Genomic DNA, 18,363 nt, shown 5'->3' with positions numbered 1-18,363 from the left:
ATATATCAACAAAAACAATCAGAATATATAATTTTTTCAAGATACCTTTGAAGATAGCATTGAAATCTATATGATACCTAGGAACAAATATAAGTGAAAATATGCAAGGCTTTAATGAAGAAAAAAATCATAAAAGTTTGTTCAAAGACCCAAAAAGTGACCGAAATAAAAGGAGAGATATACTATGTCCATGGATGAGAAGATTCATCATCAAAAAATATCATCTCCTCAAATTAATCTATAAATTTGACATAATTTCAATTCAAACCTGACAAAAAGCTGATCCTAAAATTCACATGAGAGATCAAATGGCCAAGCAATTTTGAAAAACAAGATAGTATCCTCACCCTACCAGACATCAAGATTCCTAAGAAAGTTGTAGCAATTAGGATAGTGTGGTTTTGGTAGCAGGACAGACCAAGAGACCAATTGAATAGGTCAAATAATCCAGAAACAGAAACACGTAGATGAGAATTTGAATCCTGAGTCATAACTGTTTTAGTCAATTCTGTTCTAGAGTCTGGAATCAAGTATTTTGTCAGGAATCAGATTTCACTACTCTAAGATCTTGAACTGGAATTGGATCTATTCTCCTGGAATCATAAGCTTGTTACACATAAAATAAATTTAAATTTTAGACTGTTCAGTTTCCATATAGGCTTTTTTAAGACTATCCATTAAGGCAGAGTGGAAAAATTTTGGCACAGAAGGCAGATGTTAATTGCAGTGTTGTCTTTTGTCAGTGGCTCATTGTTAGCAACTCCACCTTTCTTTTCTCATTTGAGGATAAAATGCAATAATATTCACAAAAGCACTTCAAAAATTCTCAGGTATCCCTCTGTCTCAGAGGGATATGTAATAATATCCCTATGTAATGTAATAATGTAATAATAATATAATATGTAATGTAATAATAATAATAATATGTAATAATAATAGCTGTTGGAGGCTTTATCATGATCCAGACACTCTAATGAACATGTTATTTGAATTATAGTAGTTAATTGTCGAAAGAACCTTATGAAGAAAGTGCAGTTATCATTCTCATTTTATGGTTGGCACATTGAGGGTAGGAGGAATTAAATAATTTACCCAAGATCAAGGTCAATTAGCTGGGAAGTAATGGAGCTGGGACTTATATCTATGTCTGTTGAACAGCAGCACCTGGTCTCTTAGTTACTCCTCCACAGACTTTCTGTAAAATATTGTCATCGCCCTGTTTGAAACTGAACTGGTACATTTTCAGTCTTAAAATCAGAGTAAAGGGAAAACTGCATAATCTGAATTAATTAAAACCAACCAATCATCTCTCCCCAAAACATCTTTATAGAACTAAGTCAACCTTATTTTCTAATATAATTTTTAGTCTTCTGACAAGAAATGCACAGGTGACTAGCAGGCACTGCTAAAAAACAAACAAAATTTTAAAAGTGTGAGAAACTTGGAGAGGATGCTGTTTCCTGAAACAAGAGTCAACTCCTAATGCCCCGTTTATGGACCAGGTCTTACAATGACACATGAAGAAGCTCTTTTAATTAACTGGTTAGGAATTTAATATCTTCACATATGCAAGGCAAGTCGACTTGCCCAGGCAACCAGATACACCAAGCTTTGTATATTAGTTCTGCTCTTTTGGCTTTTGAATGAACTTTCTAAGTCATGGGCATTAAGGCTGTCTTAAGTAAGTGTTTTTTTTACACCAGTGTTCTTTGGGAAAACGAGGATATGCTAACCAGTGGTGGAGAGTACAAGGTGACCGAGCAAATTAAAACTTAACAATAATAATATTAAGCGACAAGAGCCCAAATAACAAGATCCAGGAGATTAATTTGCTGAATATCATGTGGTTCTCACTAAATGTGAACAAAGAGATCTTCAGAGCCTTGCCAAAATATGAAGATAGTGATTAGGTAAGCTATCCAAACGCATATCTGCTTTTGCTTGGCTTTTTCAGAAACCATTTCCAAGAAGTTAAGGTGAGTTTTGCCACCTTACTAGAGTGGTAAATTTGAAGGCATGTCTTTGGTCTTAGTAACACTGCTAAATTCAGGTATTTTTTGTATTTGTCTTAGTGGTCCCCTGAACTTTCTTACCTTAACAAAACTGTGGGTAGTTTTCCTAAAAATAGAATATTATTTCTTCTGATATTTGCCTTCAAGAAATTTAAGAATTGCACTTGGGATAAGCATAACACTTTCTTACACAATTTCTTAGCTGTATCATGTACACCTTTAACTTTTTCTTAACCATTTTATTTGAGCTATGTCACCTGGGTCCACAAACTATCTCTATGAGATTACAATCACCTTAAGAGTAAGTGCTATAGTAATTACTATTTATTTTTAAATTCTCCCATCAAAATTCATAAGTGATTCTTCATGTAAAAGTTCTACAAAGCTTTTCTGTTTGTATTTCTTGTCTTCCATAAAATTTAACATGGATTATTACCCAGAGGAGACAGGCAGTAATTTATTTTTTGAGCAAAATTAAATTTGTTTAATTAAAAATTTTAAAGATTTTACTCTACTTTATATACCATATTTTGTAACTTTAATTTTTCCCCTCACTCAACAAATATGTATTGAGTTTGTACTATGTGCCAGAAACAATTACTATATTTCTCTTAAAACAATTTTTTCCACAGAATAAGATCATAGAATTTGACAGCCAGAAGGAGCCTTGAGGGTTACTAATTCAACACACTGATTTTAGAGACGATGAGGGAATTTTTCGAGAGTTTGCAAAAGTAGTGTCAGGCCTAAGGAAAATAGCTGGTTGGTGCCTCAGTGGGAAGTAACACCCAGGTCTCTTGACTTTGGTGCCAGGACTTTCCCTTGTCAGAAGTTACTTTAAAATTTTCTAGTATGTTTATAGATGAGAAATTCATCAGAATATGCCATTTATTGTACCAAAAAACATGTGTTTTTTGCTTGCAAAACATGGTCCTCCCCTTCTCCATAAAAACCAGTTTTTGTGAAGCTCATACCACCAGAACATACCCTATCTTGGAAATATATTTATTTAATGTTCTGCATTGTTAGCTTCAAACCTGAGACTGATGATGCTTCTAAAACGTATACCTAGAGTAAACCCACGCTTAAAAGGTTCACCTGGCTTTAAGTCACAGATGTGCTGCAGCACTGCAGCTGTAAAATGAACTGTCATTGGTATCCATTGTAAAATGAACCAAATGTTCTCCATAGATGATGCTGAAATGGTCAGAAGAGAGAGTGGTTTAATTCAGAGTGCACTGCCCATTTGACTACTGTGTCCTAGAGGGCTAAGGAAGGAAATGAGCCACCATCCAGTTAGGACAAAGGAAAAGCCCTATGGACTGTGGCAGCCGCAGTCCCCAGCACCGTCCAGGCACACAGTAGACCCTCTGTACATATTTATTAGCTGACTGACTAATGGGTTTTAATGCCATTCCACACATTCCAAACTAGTTTAGCCTATAAATTCCTGTAGCCTGACATTTCCCATTCAACAATCCACAACTTATCATGTTATCTGATCTTTTGATTTGACCGGTTTACTTGAAGACTGGAATTTGTAGGGCCTGACTCATAGAAAAATAGAAAACAAGTGGACCTAAGAGCAAAAAAAAATGTTTATTTATAACTCCAAAATTAAAGTCTGAAGCTAAAGCACGCTCTGATCATACAGGGCTTTTGTTTGATTGGATGATTAGTTTCATCTCCTATGGTTTCTCCTGCCCCCTCTTATTTATGCGGCTACCTATGCAAATGGCTCCAAGCAACACTGTCACATTCTTTTAAACACTTGTTTTCCTTCAGCAAGTATTTATCTAGTGCCTACTACATGCTGGGCACTATGCTAGGTGCTAGACTAGCACAAACAAGACTGATAATGTCCCTGCCCTGTATGCCTTCTACCAAAGTGGCAGGTAAGGGCCTCATATATTTTGATTCTATTTCATTCTATTCTATTCTAATAGACTTAGACTTACATAATAAAATAATAACAAATATTATTTCAGTAGCAATTTTTAATTAACAAAGTATTTTCACAACCAGTATCTTATTTGATGTTCAGAAAAAGCTCCATGGGAGGGTGTAGAGAAAAGGGAATCCTCCTACACTGTTGGTGGGAATGTAAATTGATACAGCCACTATAGAGAACAGTATGGAGGTTCCTGAAAAAACTAAAAATAGAACTACCATATGACCCAGCAATCCCACTACTGGGCATATATCCAGACAAAACTATAACTTAAAAAGATACACGTACCCCTATGTTCATAGCAGCACTATTCATAATAGTCAAGACATGGAAACAACCTAAATGTCCATCCACAGATGAACGGATAAAGAAGATGTGGTACACATATGCAAGGAATGCTACTCAGCCATAAAAAAAAAGAATGAAATAATGCCATTTGCAGCAATATGGATGGAACTAGAGATTATCATACTAAGCGAAGTAAGCCAGAAAGAGAAAGACAAATACCATATGATATCACTTATATGTGAAATCTAAAATATGACACAAATAAACTTATCTATGAAACAGAAACAGATTCGCAGACATAGAGAACAGACTTGTGGTTGCCACAGGGGAGGGATGGAGTGGGAGTTTGGGGTTAACGGAGGCAAACTATTACATATAGAATGGATAACAATAAGGTTGTACCATATAGCACAGGGAACTATATTCTGTCATGAACCATAATATAAAAGAATATTTTTAAAAAAGAATGTATATGTATGTATAACTGAATCAATTTGCTGTACAGCAGAAATTAACACAACATTGTAAATCAACTATACTTCAAATTTTTAAAAAAGCTCTATGGGGTAGGAAAAGGGGACTAGTTTTACTGATGTTATTTTACAGATGACACCGTCAAGACACTGAATGTAATGACATTAGCGGACATTGTTCCTAAGGGACTGAGACTCACATGGGGTGGGGGACCTGGGACAAGGCAGGAGAGAGAGCATGAGCTAGCATCCAGTGGAGAAAAGACAGTCCATACACACTACCCACCATCACTGTTTGGAAATCTCTTAGGCTGGTTTATTTGTTCATTTCTGACTTTTACAGGACACATGCTGATGTAACAGTTTTATTTATCACCATGTCTGAACCTCTTGCCTTGGGAGGTCTGTTGATCAAGGCTACCGTGGTCATCTTAAACAGATATCCTTCTCACTGGCATTTGGTGGGAACACCCCCCTCACCAGGTAACATACCAGCCTTGCAAGCAAAGGACATGATCTTTGCCCAGACAAATTTACCAACATCACCTGCAGTAGTGTTTACACCCCTCGAAGACAGACACTGTGGCTTCCTTTTATGAACTTCTATGAAAAGTTTCTAAGAGCGTTAAACAAGTGCATTATTGAAGAGGTCTCTTTAAGATCAAATCACGATAATTACACAGAAGAACATATTTTCATTTGGAAAGGATACCAAAGTCCTGAACACTAGATACCCAAAACAGAAGGAGGAAATCCCATGAAACAAAATCCTCAGGACTGACTGTATTTATGTCTGTATCTTTATGTTATTAGGCAGCTGGCCCAGCCCTGGACTGTCCAGCCAAGGGCTACCATTCAAGAGGACGTGTACGCACTCTGCTCCGCAATGAGTCAGAGTGGGAGACTTCTACTAGGTTATCTAGTCTGATCAGCCCCTTATGCAAGACTTTTTTTCTCTTCGGTTAAAGGAGCGATATTTGTATCCCTTTGCGGTTTTTAAATTCTGAAGAAATCCAAAGAAATAACAGAAAAACAAAAAAAACATCAAAGCAAGGGAGTGTCAACTTGGTCAAGATAAGCATGTGCAAAGCAGGGGCTGTTGCTTCCATTTCCTCTCTGGATCTGGGGGTGAACAAAAGCAGCCGTCAGATGGAGCCCAGGTTAATCTTGAATGTTTCTTGCTTAATTTGACTATTTAAACTTTTTAATTTTTTTTTCTCTTCTACATCTTAAAAGAAGAGTGGAGTATTTTTAGATTAAAGAAATACCATATTTTGTGAGCAGGTGGAGAGCTAGAAAATTCCAGTCACCAGGTGTCACACTATCAAACAGCACACCAGGTGTAAAAAGTGGAAAAATAACCTTCTAGGGTATCTGGGGAAAATTCCAAGAAAGGCTAGACAGTGATTATCCTAACCCCTGGCAGCCATTTTGCTTTGCAACTTGACTACAAAGAAAATATGACTATTAAAAAGAGATGTGTTGGGGCTCCCCTGGTGGCACAGTGGTTGAGAGTCCGCCTGCCGATGCAGGGGACACGGGTTCGTGCCCTGGTCTGGGAAGATCCCGCATGCCGCAGAGCGGCTGGGCCCGTGAGCCATGGCCGCTGAGCCTGCGCGTCCGGAGCCTGTGATCCGCAACGGGAGAGGCCACAACAGGGAGAGGCCCGCGTACCACACACACAAAAAAAAAGCCCCATGGGATAGGAAGGACTGCTAGTGTTAATGACGTTATTTTACAGATGACAAAAGCCCAAGGAGTAAGCGAGTGGGGTATACTTAGAAACACGTGAACTGAACTAGAAACACGAGTTTCAGGAAGGGGTTGTTACCTTTGGAGATCCAGGAAGGTAAGGAGTAGGGTGGGAAAAGGGAACTGAGGTGACTTTAAGTTTATCTGCAACATTCTATTTATGTTATTTAAATAAAATACAAAGCAGAAGGGGCAAAAGGTGAACTTCAATTAATTTTTTCTGATGAATAAACAGTTTTTCCTCTATTAGACTCTGCTTTTCTGCATTTTGAAAGATCTTTTCAAAAAAACAAAGAAGGAGAAATATGCAACAAAGAAGGAACTAATAGCCTTTAAGAATATTTATACTCCCCTCTGTTTTCATGACGTATTACAAAATCAAATGTGATCATCAAAGTGGAGATGCTAACTTAGTAGTAGCAACAAGCATTTATAAACTATCCATTCCTTTTATTTTCTTTTTCGTTCTTTTCCTTTGCTTTTTTCTTTCTTTTCTTTTCCCCTATACTCAGCAATTAAATTATTCTAAATTATTCTGTTATTTTATATAACAGAGCAAGTTGTTTAAATGTCTTCATCCTTTCATAGATTAGAGTGTCCTGAAGGCAGGGCCTTTGTCTCAGTCACCCTTGCATATTTCAGGGACTGGCATCACATCTAGTTAACAGGTACATAATAAATGTTTGCTACAGAACACACACACACACACACACACAAACACACAGGGGACTTAATTCTAAATGGTAGTAGCAGTACCTATTTCATTTATTTTTTAGTGTCCTGCTCTTTCATTAGGATTCAGTAATTTAAAAAAAGAAGTAATTTTAAAAAGAAACACCACCACTCAGGATCAAGTCACAATGTCTTTTAAGTGTGGCTGTCTGAATTACAAGTCCTCCTGAACTTGTAAGCAAGATTTGGTTGCATTATACTTGGAGAAAAATGAGGACTTGGTATTGATTTTTTTCCGCCTTGATCCAAAGAGAGTGCAGGTGTTTAAGCACTTATGAAATTGATTGACTCCCCTCTAGCAGCCAATTGATAATAAGTTTAAGCTTCAGAGTGAGGTTGTAAAAGGTTTGATTATATTAACAATACTAATAGTCATGGGTTCATAAATCTTAAGAGAAAGGATGCATATGTCACATATAATGCATGAAAAAAAGTTGTTCTTTTATCATGGATAACTCACTATTGTGCGGAGACCTAGTTGATCAGCTATTCCATTATTTGAATAAGTATCTGATGTCTTGTTTTCTTTCAAGAAGGCAGGTGCAGGATGAAGCAGGAAGCCTGCCAAGAAAGATGATAAATTACCATTTGGTGCTGGCGACCAGAGCTCTACGATTGCAGGGCTGCCAGGAATTAAGAGGGAGAGTAACCAGAAACGAGGAGGGAAATGACTTCTGACTACAACTTTAGAGGTGTTTGCTTTTTGTCCTCATTATCTTTGTGGTATTTTAAGGGTCTCTGTTAGTTTTGTGACCTGCAAAATGAAGTGCTGTTTTAAAACAACCGTACACAACCTCAAAATATTATATTACACCTGCTGAGGTCAAATACTAAATCATAGTTGAGAGAGAACTGATCAGTGGAAGCAAATAAATGGCCTAAGTAGACAAACGACATGGTAAAGCAAAGGTGCAGTGTGGCTGCAGCTTTGTTTGGGAGGGACCTGAACTTTGTAGCATAACTTTGTTTGGGCTGAACTCCCAGGAAGCATTCTGCCCCAAGCCAAACTGAACAGAGGTGTGCTCGGATTGTGTTTCACCCTCCAAAACTCTGAAGAATTAAAAAATAACAATAGTAATGATCATAATCACGGTTTTTGGAATAAGTCTGTTCTGTGAACATCTCCTGCCTACAGGTTATCTTTTCTGCTATCCAAGTTTATAATTCAGTGTTTAATATTCATGCAATGACAAATGGAATCACCATTGGCCATGGCTGTTCTTAATTTATTAAATTCAACCAGGATGTATTGAGCAACTAAAAAGTCCCTGGCACTCAGCTGGGTGTTACGGATATACAGATGGAAGACCCAGCGCCTCTGAAGTCATGGTCTAGTTGGGGAGAAACAAATCCAGGGCAGTGTGCTCAGCAATATGGTAATGATACAGGGAGTGTAATGGGAGGGCCCCTGGGGAGCCAGGCAGGCTCAGGAAAGGGCTTCCAGGAGTGGCAACATCTGAACTGGGAAAGAGTCGGGGGTGGGTAGTTACTCGAGGCACTGGGGAAAGAATGAGCTAGAGAGGTAGAGGTGAGCAACATAGCCCTTTTCAACACTCCAACTTTCTGAATGAAAGTGTGGATGGCAAGATGTGAAACTAGAGGTTCTCAGGAGAGGCTCTCCACAAAGGATTCTGGATTTCAGATTAAGGAGTTTGGAATTTATTCTGAAATTAATGAGATATCCCTAAAGGACTTTGACCAGGGGAGCCGTGTGATCCATTAGCATTTGGCAACAAATGTTTACAATACAATGCGGTGGGCACTCTGACAGAAACATGATCTAAGTACTATGTGAACACAGAAAAGCAGCTCTTCACTGTGGGTATGGATTGGGGTAAGTCCAAGATGGGTTTTAGAGGATCAGTAGGAGTTCACCATACACAAAGGGAATAGATAGCATCTCTACTGGATGACAGCGGTGGGGGAGAGATTGAGAGAGAGAGAAGGAAAGAAAGAGAAAAAGAAACAGAAAAGGAGAGAAAGAACAAGAAAAATAAAAGAGAAAAAGAAAAAAATTTCAGCAGTTTTGAAATATTAAAGAGAACCACAGATTAGATTTTGATTATCAGTTTTCTGTTAATAATCATTTAGCAACATCTAGATCTTACCAATGAAAATAAATCCAAAACATGTCAGATGATAAATAAAAGGAATTGTAACCATTTCGCACTTTATCAAAACTAAACTTGTTACCATTCTTCAGTTATGGCAATATCTGAGTGAGATAATTTCAACAGTTTCCCAGAGCAAGGTAGCAAAGCATTATGAAACAGAAGACAAAAACAAGGACCCAGAAATATGATTTATATTATTTGCTTGGCCAGGGACAAAGCAGTAATTCTGGAAATATTTATCTGTTTTTTATTTTTTTCTCAGCTCTAAACAGCAGGACGGCACCTTATTATGTGTCACAGAAGAGCTATGTAACTGTATGCAAGCCACAGTGGCCTGCCCTGAAAAGCTGGGTGCTGGGTGGGCTCCTCTCCATTTGGGGTTCAGCACCTACACCTGTCATTTGTACTCTAAACTGATAATCAGTTGTTGCCACACTTTAAGTACAACCATAGATGAACGACAACAACCAGACAAATAAGCCACATTGAAATAGTCGTTCTTGGGAAGATACAGTGTTTAGATGCAATTCCCCACAGAGGTGAGACCAAATCCACTCTTTACATTTCCCATGTGTCAGCCCTAGACTGTGGCTTTGAATCAGAGTGAGAGCAGAAAAGTGAAACAGAGAAGAAAGAGACCCATCTGCTGGGCGGCTGGGTCTGCCCCTTACCACTTGGGTGACTCCAGCAAGACAATGTCTCTGAGCCTTGGTTTACTCATCTGTAAGATGGAGACAATAATGTCTATTTCACCAGATTTTTATGAGAGAAAAGGAGATAGAGTAAGTAAGGCACTTAGAACTGTGACTAGTGCTTAGAAAGGGTTAAGTAAACTGAAGCTCTAGTAGAATGACCACGAGGCTGGATCACTCTGACCACGATGAAGAGAAAGGACACTGGAGGATGTAGGCATTCATGGCCTACGGATCCCCATTCAAATTCTGTGCCTGACACTCATCACCAGGACGTGCATTGCAATGGCCTGATTTGTTTCCACCGTGCCAATACCTTTTGATAACTTTTTCAAAATCATTCTTTCAATAATAAACACAGCAATGAATACTGGCCACACGGTGCTATACCTGCCACCCTAATGCTGGAGGGCATGTCTTAACAATGTAATTTCAGCTCCACCAGCAACTCTGTGTTGTTCTGGGCTCGTCACGTAACTGTCCTGGCACATTCTCCCACCTATGAAGTGAAAGGTGTGGACTCTCTAATTTCATGATTGTACCTCTGTTGAACTTATTAATATTCAGGAGGCAGTGTCTAGAGATCTAAGAGGTGAGAATAGGAGGTGGTATGGGAATAGGATGACTCATCTGAGCACGGCTTTAGACAGTGCCGTGGAACAAACACAGGTAAGAAGAGGAACACACTCTTCTGGGACAAAACATTGACCGTGACTGTGTTATATCTAGTTTGCGAGCCTCATAACTGTGTTGACCTTAAAAGAGACACAGCCAGTCTGCCCACTGTAACCATGTTTAAACCAAGGAAGAGGATGCCAAGAACACTGAGTGCTTACTATGTGCCGAGTGCTGTGCTGAATCCTTTCATCCCCACAGCAGCCCACTGGACAAACTGAGGCCCAGGAGCCATCTGTCAAATCCATAAAGATCACGCAGCTCGTCAGCAACGATCCCAGGCGTCTGCCTCTGAGGCCTGTGCAGCCAGCCATTAGGTTGAACTGCCCCTCGTGAGAAACTGTTCTGAAAAGTTGATCTCATTTAATGCATTTTCAATAAAAAGTACCCTTATATTCTAACGCACTGCCTCTGACACCTGACATGGAGACTGTATGCAGTGGGGTTCATTTTCCTACAGCAAATCGACTCATAGGAAATAGTGTCAGGTCAAGACAAGATAGAACTGCAGACCTTGAATCACTGAAAGTCTCTTTCTCTAAAGAGAATTTAGAGACCCGTGAGTCTGAACTCCTCCTTATATACAGGAGAAAAGTAAAGCCCAGGGAGGTAAGTAACTTAGTTCCCCGGACACAGCTAATGAGAGGCCACAGTGAGAAGGACAGTGCAGGCCTCCTAACCAGCTGAGCGTGTGACCTGCCTTCTCTGTCTCTTGACTGTCACCCAAGCATGCCTTCTCCTTAAGTACTTTTTCCAGCCTCTCTGCTTCCAATAAATCACAAGTTCATTATATGCACACATAAAGTCTCGTCTGCTCATTTGTTCCAGTGTATTTTTATGCTACCTGCGTGTTCCCAGCAGACACGAAGCAGAGGAATATTTTTAACACAGGTTGTTTTGCTCCACCTCCAACACCTGATGATGTTTAGCTGTTAGGACATTAGTCATTCCTTCTGTGCTGGTGTGACTCAGTCTCTGACCATCTGGGAGCTGGAATTCATGTTTCCAGCTTAGATCCACCAGCGACCCATTGGGTGACCACTGGGAAGCCTTGCCCAGGTTCAGTTTGATAAGAGAAAGAGTATGACTCTCTTCTTCCACTTAGGGTCACTAAGGTGTAAAAAAAAGGTAATAACAGAAGAATAAGAATGTGGGTTTTTGTTGTTGTTGTTGTTTTTTGCTGTATGCAGGCCTCTCACTGTTGTGGCCTCTCCCGTTGCGGAGCACAGGCTCCGGACGCGCAGGCTCAGTGGCCATGGCTCACGGACCCAGCCGCTCCACGGCATGGGGTATCTTCCTGGACCGGGGCACGAACCCGTGTCCCCTGCATCGGCAGGCGGACTCTCAACCACTGCGCCACCAGGGAAGCCCTCAGAATGTGTTTTGTGTACATAATGTACTATCTAACTAAAACTATAAATATTTACTGGACATCAATGATTGCTTTTAATAGTTAGTTTAAAAATAAACACAGCAGGCTTCCCTGGTGGCACAGTGGTTGAGAGTCCGCCTGCCGATGCAGGGGACACGGGCTCATGCCCCGGTCCGGGAAGATCCCACATGCCACGGAGCGGCTGGGCTCGTGTGTCATGGCCGCTGAACCTACGCGTCCGGAGCCTGTGCTCCGCAACGGGAGAGGCCACAACAGTGAGAGGTCCTCATAACACAAAATAAATAAATAAATTTTAAAAAATAAACAAACACAGCATTACATATTGGGCGTACTCTACTGTAACGGAGAGTGTGCCACTCTGCTAGAGGACACATCCTAACTGTAATTTTAACTCCATCACCAACCCTGTAATCTTGAGCACATCATTTAACTCTCCTGGCATATTTTCTCCTCTATGAAATGAAAAGTCTGGATTCCTTAATACCTAATGTCATGACAAAAAATCTGTCTAGTTTATTAATATACAGGATGCTGTGTCTAAAGGTCTAAGACTAAGAATAAGGAGGTGGTATGGGAATAGGATAATTAAATTACTTTAAGGAACCAGAAATTAGGGAAAAGAAGAAAGAAAATGAGGAGGGGAGGGGGAAGGGGAAGGGGAAGGGAAGCCTTTGTGTCTTACATGATAATTTCATGGGTCTGAAGCAGCATTAATATATCTGCAGTTTCAGACTGACACACTTGCAGAATTCTTCCAGATACTGGCTATTTGAACTAGGAAAGTTAAAGTCTGGAAAGCAGAAAGAAATGATATTTTTTACACCCTCATGGTGAGTATTCAATATGCTGTCCAGGGTCAAGAAAAATCCTCCCAAGAGCATCCCTCTGCTCCCCGCCCCCGCCTGCTTTCCCAGTTCAACTCTCCTTTCCAGACTCAGGATAAGATATTCCTCACAGCTTACTCAGGGCCAGAAAACACTCTACATGCTTTATCATGTATTCAATTATTTAATGCTCACAAGGACCCTAGGAGGTAGGTACTGTTAGTAGTCCTATTTTATAGGAACATAATTTGAGACACAGGGATATTAAGTAATATACCCACAGTAACACAGCTGTCAAACAGCAGAGCAGGATTCTAGCTTAGAGTAGTTGCAATGTCTGTGCTGTTAAGCACATACTCGACTGTCTCCAATGAGATGCTCTTGTGTCCTTTACATATGAGATAGGTAATCTCGGATTCATTTAGGCTGAGTCTTATCTTTAAACTGAGGACAAAAAAATCCTACCTCCCTGGGTTGTAGTGAGTATTAAATTTGCTTAATAGCTGGTATATACGAAGGGCTCAATATTTTTTTTCTCTTTCCCCTAAGATGCTCAAGTTAGGGCTCTCCATTTCTCAGCTTACAGAGCTATCATTCTTCTCGTGTGCCATTTGCTACCCTTTCTCATTGTGGCTGATTTGGAACCTGATTTTTCATATATTCGTTCTTCTGGGCATAGAAAAAGATGTTTGTTTTCCTGGTGTGTGTGTGTGTGTGTGTGTGTGTGTGTGTGCACGAGCTTGTTTCAAACCATATTTTCATTTGGATGGAGTAAATGAATCCTTCTCAAGGTTTAGCATTTGCGGTCTGAAAAAACAGAATTAGAGCCTTTTCAAATCTGATAAACGGAAGTTTCCAGCTGCTCTTCTTTCAATCTAGCCAAACACTTTATGCTCAGTTTGAAATTGGTCTCCTTTAGTTTCCAAGCTCCTAATTGATACACCAAGATTGAACTCTCTTTCCTCCAGATATCTTAACTGCTCGGTTCTAAATTAACTGCTCCATTCCATTTAGCATATTTTAGAGTTTTCTTTCATGAGAAAAGAGATGATCTCTGGAGAAAAAATAATCGCTTTTTTCCCATCTATAGTTTATTTTTTTTTAATTTAAAGTAAATGCCTTACCTAAGTTCATCTGGATTTCAATCCTTAAATTCCAACTCTATATTTTTATCAGCATCTTCTACATTTCCATTTTCCTGTGGCTGATATTCCAAAAAGAAGAAAGTTGTTTCTATGGTTATTTCATCCAGAAGCTTCAGGAATAATTATTGTATTGGAAAGTTTGACAAAAAAGAAAGAAAACAAGTTAACAGAATTAGAAAAGAAGACATATCTTTTAAACTATACAAGAATATCATGAATAACCATATACCAATAATTTTGAAACCTATATTAAACACATTAAGTTTTTTGGAAAATAATTTAAAGAGCCAATACTGATGCAAGAAGAAAAAAGAAAACTAATGCACCAACATGTTAAAACTATTGAAATTATATGCCTAAGATCCTTTTCCTCCCCTACAAAACAGCCCTAAGCTCAGATAGTTTTATGCCAAACTTCAAGAGAGTCAATAATCCTGATCTTAAATAAACTGTTCCAAAGCACAAAACAATATGGAAAGGAGCCCAATTCATTTTGTGAGGCTATGAGTTTATACCAAAAATTAGGTATAAGACATATAAGAAGAAAAAAATTAATTTTATTTAATAAAATAGATGCAAAAATCCCAAATAATAAAAATGTTAAAAAATAAAAAAACGTATCATGGGCTTCCCTGGTGGCGCAGTGGTTGAGAGTCCGCCCACCGATGCAGGGGACGCGGGTTCGTACCCCGGTCCAGGAAGATCCCACATGCCGCGGAGCAGCTGGGCCCGTGAGCCATGGCTGCCGAGCCTGCACATCTGGAGCCTGTGCTCCACAACGGGAGAGGCCACAACAGTGAGAGGCCCACGTACCGCAAAAAAAAAAAAAAAAAAAAAAAAAAAAAGGATCATGATCAAGTAGTTTTTTTTCCAAAAGTGAAGATAAATAGACATTTAAAAAATCCATTCCATTCATGTTAATGGACCAAAGGAGAAAAATTACATGTTCACCTCAGTATATATTGGGAAAAAAATTTAATGAATTTCAATACCAAGCCAATATTTTTAAAAAGTTAAAACTACAAATAGGAGAGAACTTCTATAACATGGTAACAAGCTACCTACCAAAAACCTATAGCAAGCATTATATTTAATGAAAAAAATTTCAGTCATTTTCTTAAATGTTGGAAAAAGACAAGGGTGACTGCTCTCATTATCATTCTCCCTAGTGTCTGTGGAAGCTTATAATACCTTTCCTAATTATCCCCTGTCCTCTGTACTAAGTCCATCTCTAGAAAGTTCTCCCCTGGGACCCTCCCCTTAGCAGAGTGGACTTCCCAGGTCATGGCTATCAAGTTTGGCCATGCCACATCCAACAGAAGCTCTAAGAGTTACCATCTGGTTCTGCAATTGCTCTTTTCCTTCTGCCATCAGAAGGCCATTTCTCAGACAGGGGCTGCTTCTTCCACTGGATCACAGAAGAAAGGAGATAGGACTGCAGCCAGTCATAGCCAACTGTTACCAATGGGTAGGTGCGATTAAGAAGTTAAGACTTGATTTTGGAAACCTCTGAGATTTGAGAGTGCTTCTTATCATATCATAACCTAATGAGAGCTGACCAATACAGTCCTGAAGGTCTTATCCAACATGAACATTTAAAAAAAAATTAGATATAAGGGCTGCAAGAGAAAAGGAAAAAAATTCACAATTAGATGATATGATTTATGATAAAAACCCAATAAATTCAAAAAACTACTAGAACTCATAAATTTCAAGCAGGTTGTTGCATATAAAATCAATTAAAACATCAGTAACTTACACTAGTAAAAACATAAAAATGACAATCATCCCAAAACAGTGGACCATAAATTCCCATCTCTTATGTGTGGGCTGCCCATAGCGACTTCTTTCCAAAGGGTACAGTACAAAAAGGGGGATGAAAAGAATAACTTCACAGTGGAGACCCCTGACAAACACTACCTCAGCTGAGTGATCAAGGTCAACCTCCACATTGATAAGTCATGTCGACAGCATCTATTCTTGACATGATGTGATGAGAATGGGACTTTACCTCTGTGATCTTCCTCCTCAAAACCCACAACCCCAGTCTAATCATGAGCAAAAACATCACACAAACCCTAACGGGGGGACATTCTACCAAAAGCCTGACCAATATTCCTCAAGTTGGTCAAAGTCATCAAAAATAAACCCCACTTCAGCCCATGTATTAGTCAGGCTTACTGTGACAATTCTGGGTAACAAACAACCCCGCTCACAATGTTTTACAACAATAAGTATTTATTTTTCACTCTCCAGCTGATAGATTGGGTTGTGGGTCTGCTGGGCATGGCTGAGTTCAGCTGGACTTGACCCTAGTAGGTACCCAGGATACATCTTAGGTTTAAGTCAGCTTCTCAGGTCTCTCTCATTCCTTTCACTGGAATGCACCCTTGGCTAGATGATACATTTGTTTACAAAAGAACAAAAATGGGAAAACTTTCTATGGTAAGCCTCAGAAGCATTTTTGATTATTGATTGGGTCTTTTTCTATGGTAAAGGAAAATGAAACTAGCTCACTTCAAAATATGTTTCTAGAAATCATTTTTTCCTCCACTAGATAAAAATATGCTTTTCAAAAATCAACTCTTCTTTTCTCCACCCAGAAAAAAGGGAAACAAAAAAGCCCAAGAACATAATAAAACAGACCAAGTATTATGTGATTTGTCAAGATGAGCTCTATCTTCAGACCTTGACAAATCACATATGGAAGGAAGTCATATGGAAGGAAGGGACAGTTTTGATGAGTGATGCTGGGATCAGATGTGGATGGCTAACCTCTGTCCACATGCTGGGCTCTGACTGGCACCCTGCATCTGTCAGTCAGCATATGGGTGAGCTGCCCTATCTCATCTGTCACATGAAAGAGGAGGCATACTATGTGTCCTTACTGATGAAAAAACAGGACATGCCCCTCTTTGCCTGTTCACTGTAGCAATGTGGACATGTCACAGAGGCTCTACATGGGGAAACCACCCTGTGGGGGGAGGGCTTAGTAACATCTTAAGACCATATTTTTCAAGTTATTCCAAAGAAGTACCTCTTTTCTCAGAGACAAATGACAAGTGCACACACATATACCCAGGGAAACCAGGAGATAGAGCCCAAAGGATCCTGGCCTAAGTAGAAAATGTCTTCCAAGTCTACTGATTGGGTTTTAAAATGTCATATGAATATTTCATTTGATTTCATATTCTCTTTTATTTAACATAAAATAATGCTTTAAATTGCCATCTGGAATTGAAAAATTCCCCTAGCATTTTAGCCTGTGCCTTGACCTGCAATCAGCATACCCCGTGGGCACGGAGGGAGGTGCTGACAAAGAATACGAGAGCTGGTGTCTGATACTAGCGGAATCTGTCCACTTTTCCATTTCCACAACTGCTATCTTAGTCCAAGTTACCACCATCCTTTTCCTGGACCACAGTTTTACGGCCTCCAAGCTGGACTGCCTGCTTCCACTCTGATCTACTCTTCACTCTGTGTTCAGAGTGTATCCCACTACTGTAAACCCTTCCATGACTTTTCATCACTATCAGTAGAAAATCAAAATCTTTAGCAAGGCCTCCCAGCCCTTGTGGTCTGACCTCCACCAGTTCACACAACCTCCTCTCTGACCACAGTCTTCTCACTCTCTGTGCTCCAGACACATGGCCTCAAGCCTGCTAGTCTGTTTCCTCTCCAAAGACTTAGAACAACCAATTCTCCTACTTAAACATTCTTCCTTTTACCCTTATTTTTGTTTAGACCCCCTAATAAGTCACTATTCTCCTATATGACATTCTGACAGCATCGTATTTCTCTAATCCACTGGCACTAAGCTTCTTAAGGAGAAAGGTAATGTCTTCTTTCTGTCTGTTCCTGATGCCTGCCTAACACCTTCCCTGAACACATAGTAGCTGCTCAATAAATGTTTTGTAAATGACACGAGAATGAGCTAGTGAAAAGTTCATCTTCTTTCAAGTCCAGAAAACTAAGGCTGAGAGTGAATGAGTAACTTAAAGAATTTTCTAATACAATACATACTTTGTTAAAAGTCCATTCTAGTTATCAGGAGGCAAAAAAAGTCAGACTGAAAGCTTTGTTCCAGCTTCTCCTAAGACACCATTTAGGTAACTCGGGATGAGAAAGAACTTTTGAGTGGCAGAATCTCGTCAAAGACTTGAGACAGAATTTGTGAATCTCTCCCGAGTCTTGACACCTGAGTGCTCCTAATCAAATTTGGTCCCACAAGAACATTAAATGAAATGGCAAGGGCTTCTTACATTTTTGAAATTTCAAAACTGCTCTCGATATAAATAATTATTTGGAGTTT

The 18,363-nt window shown here is 39.4% G+C and overlaps 1 long non-coding RNA gene across 1 annotated transcript; it reads right to left on the bottom strand.

The window, feature by feature from the left end:
- Window positions 1-7,725: 7,725 nt before the first annotated feature.
- On the bottom strand, window positions 7,726-15,720 carry LOC308624926. The gene is made up of 3 exons (XR_014017025.1): window positions 15,387-15,720; window positions 14,031-14,161; window positions 7,726-7,769 (listed from the first exon to the last, which is right to left on the bottom strand). It is a non-coding gene; the product is annotated as an uncharacterized lncRNA (long non-coding RNA).
- Window positions 15,721-18,363: the final 2,643 nt, after the last annotated feature.

Source organism: Mesoplodon bidens, assembly GCF_964165515.1.
Source record: "Mesoplodon bidens genome assembly, chromosome: 11".
Taxonomy (NCBI): Eukaryota; Metazoa; Chordata; class Mammalia; order Artiodactyla; family Ziphiidae; genus Mesoplodon; species Mesoplodon bidens.
The sequence above is the reverse complement of the archived record's forward strand: the minus strand, read 5'-3'. Positions and strand labels throughout refer to the sequence as shown.